The sequence below is a fragment of the Arachis hypogaea genome, chromosome 20, assembly GCF_003086295.3.
Source record: "Arachis hypogaea cultivar Tifrunner chromosome 20, arahy.Tifrunner.gnm2.J5K5, whole genome shotgun sequence".
In the NCBI taxonomy this organism is placed as follows: Eukaryota; Viridiplantae; Streptophyta; class Magnoliopsida; order Fabales; family Fabaceae; genus Arachis; species Arachis hypogaea.
Window position 1 is genome coordinate 80,951,841 of NC_092055.1, and position 4,833 is coordinate 80,956,673.

Below are 4,833 nucleotides of genomic sequence, written 5' to 3' on the forward strand. Positions count from 1 at the left end.
AATTGGAAGCGTGCCGTGTTGATCTCTGTAGCTCCAGAAAATCCACTTTGAGTGCAGGAAGGTCAGAATCCAACAGCATCAGCAGTCCTTCTTCAACCTCTGAATCTGATTTTTGCTCAAGTCCCTCAATTTCAGCCAGAAAATACCTGAAATCACAGAAAAATACACAAACTCATAGTAAAGTCCAGAAATGTGAATTTAACATAAAAACTAATAAAAACATCCCTAAAAGTAGCTAGATCCTACTAAAACATACTAAAAACAATGCCAAAAAGCGTATAAATTATCCGCTCATCACAACACCAAACTTAAATTGTTGCTTGTCCCCAAGCAACTGAAAATCAAATAGGATAAAAAGAAGAGAATATACTATAAATTCCAAACTATCAATGAAACATAGCTCCAATTAAATGAGCGGGACTTGTAGCTTTTTGCCTCTTGAATAGTTTTGGCATCTCACTTTATCCATTGAGGTTCAGAATGATTGGCATCTATTAGGAACTCAGAGTTCAGATAGTGTTATTGATTCTCCTAGTTCAGTATGTTGATTCTTGAACACAGCTACTTTATGAGTCTTGGCCGTGGCCCTAAGCACTTTGTTTTCCAGTATTACCATCGGATACATAAATGCCACAGACACATAACTGGGTGAACCTTTTCAGATTGTGACTCAGCTTTCCTAAAGTCCCCAATTAGAGGTGTCCAGGGTTCTTAAGCGCACTCTGTTTTTTTTTTTTTTTTGCTTTGGACCTTGACTTTAACCGCTCAGTCTCAAGTTTTCACTTGACACCTTCACGCCACAAGCACATGGTTAGGGACAGCTTGGTTTAGCCGTTTAGGCCAGGATTTTATTCCTTTAGGCCCTCCTATCCACTGATGCTCAAAGCCTTGGGATCTTTTTTATTACCCTTGCCTTTTGGTTTTAAGGGCTATTGGCTTTTTGCTCTTGCCTTTTGGTTTTAAGAGCTTTGGCTTTTTCTGCTTGCTTTTTCTTTTTCTTTCTATTTTTTTCGCTATTTTTTTTTCTTTTCTATTTTTTTCTGCAAGCTTTTGTATTCACTGCTTTTTCTTGCTTCAAGAATCATTTTTATGATTTTTCAGATTATCAAATAACATGTCTCCTGTTCATCATTCTTTCAAGAGCCAACATATTTAACATTCTTAAACAACAACTTCAAAAGACATATGCACTGTTCAAGCATTCATTCAGAAAACAAAAAGTTTTGTCACCACATCAATATAATTAAACTAAGTTCAAGAATAAATTCAAAACTCATGTACTTCTTGTTCTTTTGAATTAAAAACATTTTTCATTTAAGAGAGGTGATGGATTCATATTCACTACTTTAAGGCATAGACACTTAGACATTAATGATCATGTAATAAAGACATAAACATAGATAAACATTTAACATAAGAAAACGAAAAACAGAAAGTTTAAGAACAAGGAATGAGTCCACCTTAGTGATGGTGGCGTTTTCTCCTTGAGGAACCAATGATGTCCTTGAGCTCTTCTATGTCTCTTCCTTGTTTCTGTTGCTTGATCCCTAGTGATTTTGGTGCTCCTATCCTTAGTTGCTCCCAATAATAGTGTGGGGGAAAATGTATCCCCTGAGGTATCTCAGGGATCTCTTGATTTGTAGTCAAATGTTCTACCACTGAGCTATAGATCCTTTACATGAATCTCTCCATCTCCCATGACTTAGAGGTGGAAGCTTTTGTCTTCCCTTTCCTCTTCTCTTTTTTTTTTTTTTTGAGGTTTCTCTGGCCTTAGGTGCCATCAATGGTTATGGAAAAGCAAAATAAGCAATGATTTTACCACACCAAACTTAGAGTGTTGCTCGCCCTCGAGCAGGAGAAGAAAGAATAGATGAAGAAGAAGATGTGGAAAAAAAACTAGGATTATGAGGAGGGAAGGTGGGGATCCTGTGGGGTTCACAGATCCTGAGATGATCCTGTGAGGTCCACAGATCTTGAGGTGTCAAGGATTTACATCCCTGCACCAATTAGGCATGTGAAATGCCTTTGCATGCAATTCTGGCGTTTAAACGCCGAACTGATGCTTGTTCTGGGCGTTCAACGCCCAGATGCAGCATGTTTCTGGCATTGAACGCCAGTTCTATGCTTGTTTCTTGCGTTCAGCGCCAGCTCCATGCTCTGTTCTGGCGTTGAACGCCAGCCAGATGCTCCTTACTGGCGTTTAAACGCCAATAAGCCCTTCCTCCTGGGTGTGATTTTTCTTCTGCTGTTTTCGATTCTGTTTTTAATTTTTTATTTATTTTGTGACTCCACATGATCATGAACCTAATAAAACATGAAAGAACAATAAAAATAAAAATAAAATTAGATAAATAAAAATTGGGTTGCCTCCCAACAAGCGCTTCTTTAATGTCAATAGCTTGACAGTGGGCTCTCATGGAGCCTCACAGATGTTCAGAGCATTGTTGAGACTTCCCAACACCAAACTTAGAGTTTGGATATGGGAGTTCAACACCAAACTTAGAGTTTGGTTATGGCCTCCCAACACCAAACTTAGAGTTTGACTGTGGGGGCTCTGGTTGACTCTATTTTGAAAGAAGCTTACTGTGCCTCTTTTCCATGTTTACAGAAGGATGTCCTTGAGTTTTAAACTCAAGGGAGTCCTCATTCAACTGAAGGACTAGTTCACCTCTGTTAACATCAATCGCAGCTCTTGCTGTGGCTAGGAAGGGTCTTCCAAGAATGATGGATTCATCCTCATCCTTCCCAGTATCTAGGATTATGAAATCAGCAGGGATGAAAAGGCCTTCAACCTTTACTAACATGTCCTCTACTTGTCCATAAGCCTGTTTTCTGGAATTGTCTGCCATCTCTAATGAGATTCTAGCAGCTTGCACCTCAAAGATTCCCAGTTTCTCCATTACAGAGAGTGGCATGAGGATTATTCCTGACCCAAGGTCACATAGAGCCTTCTCAAAGGTCATGATGCCTATGGTACAAGGTATTAGGAACTTTCCAGGATCCTGTTTCTTCTGAGGCAATCTCAGTTGATCCAATGCATTTAATTCATTGGTGAACAGGGGAGGTTCATCTTCCCAAGTCTTATTACCAAATAAATTGGCATTTAGCTTCATGATTGCACCAAGGTACTTGGCAACTTGTTCTTCAGTGACATCCTCATTCTCTTCAGAAGAAGAATACTCATCAGAGCTCATGAAGGGCGTAAGAAGGTTTAATGGAATCTCTATGGTCTCTAGATGAGCCTCAGAGTCCTTCGGTTCCTCAAAGAGAAACTCCTTATTGAACACTGGACGTCCCAGGAGGTCTTCCTCCTTGGGATTCACGTCCTTCTCCTCTCTTGTGGGTTCGGCCATGATGGTCAATTCAATGGCCTTGCACTCTCCATTTGGGTTTTCTTCTGTATTGCTTGGGAGAGTACTAGAAGGGATTTCAGTGATCCTTTTACTCAGCTGGCCCACTTGTGCTTCCAAATTTCTAATGGAGGACCTTGTTTCACTCATGAAACTCACAGTGGCCTTAGATAGATTAGAGACTAAGTTTGCTAAATTAGATGTATTTTGTTCAGAGTTCTCTGTCTGTTGCTGAGTGGATGATGGAAAAGGCTTGCTATTGCTAAACCTGTTTCTTCCACCATTATTAAAGCCTTGTTGAGCCTTTTGTTCATCCTTCCATGAGAGATTTGGTTGATTTCTCCATGAGGGATTATAGGTGTTTCCATATGGTTCACCCATATAATTCACCTCTGCTATTGCAGGGTTCTCAGGATCATAAGCTTCTTCTTCAGAAGATGCCTCTTGAGTACTGTTGGATGCATTTTGCATTCCATTCAGACTCTGAGAAATCATATTGACTTGCTGAGTCTATATTTTATTCTGAGCCAATATGGCATTCAGAGTATCAATTTCAAGAACTCCCTTCTTCTGAGGCGTCCCATTACTCACAGGATTCCTCTCAGAAGTGTACATAAACTGGTTGTTAGCAACCATGTCAATGAGTTCTTGAGCTTCTGTAGGCATTTTCTTTAGGTGAATGGATCCACCTGCAGAAGTATCCAATGACATCTTAGCTAATTCAGACAGACCATCATAGAATATATCCAGGATGGTCCATTCTGAAAGCATGTCAAAGGACACTTTTTGGTCAGTTGCTTGTATCTCTCCCAAGCTTCATAGAGGGATTCACCTTCCTTCTATCTGAAGGTTTGGACATCCCCTCTAAGCTTACTAAGCTTTTGAGGAGGAAAGAACTTGGCTAAGAAAGTCGTGACCAGCTTATCCCAAGAGTTCAGGCTATCTTTGGGTTGAGAGTCCAACCACACTCTAGCTCTGTCTCTTACAGCAAAAGGAAAAAGCATGAGCCTGTAGACTTCAGGATCTACTCCATTAGTCTTAACAGTATCACATATCTGCAAGAATTTAGTTAAGAACTGAAAGGGATCTTCAGATGGAAGTCTATGAAGATTGCAATTTTGTTGCATTAGAGAAACTAGTTGAGGCTTAAGCTCAAAATTAGTTGAGGCTTAAGCTCAAAATTGGTTGCTCCAATGGCAGGAATTGAGATGCTTCTTCCATGTAAATTGGAATTAGGTGCAGTAAAGTCACCAAGCATTTTCCTTGCATTATTATTATTTTCGGATGCCATCTCCTCTTCCTGTTCGAAAATTTCTGAAAGGTTATCTCTGGATTGTTGTATTTTAGCTTCTCTTAGTTTCCTCTTCAGAGTCCTTTCAGGTTCAGGGTCTGCTTCAACAAGAATCTTCTTGTCTTTACTCTTGCTCATATGAAAAAGAGGGAACAGAAAAATAATAATAATAGGGATCCTTTTTGCCCAGGT

The 4,833-nt window shown here is 39.7% G+C and overlaps 1 non-coding gene across 1 annotated transcript; it reads left to right on the forward strand.

The window, feature by feature from the left end:
- The first annotated feature begins 4,119 nt into the window (after nt 1-4,119).
- Nucleotides 4,120-4,222, forward strand: LOC112788295 (small nucleolar RNA R71). The gene has a single exon (XR_003195664.1). It is a non-coding gene; the product is annotated as a small nucleolar RNA R71 (small nucleolar RNA).
- Nucleotides 4,223-4,833: the final 611 nt, after the last annotated feature.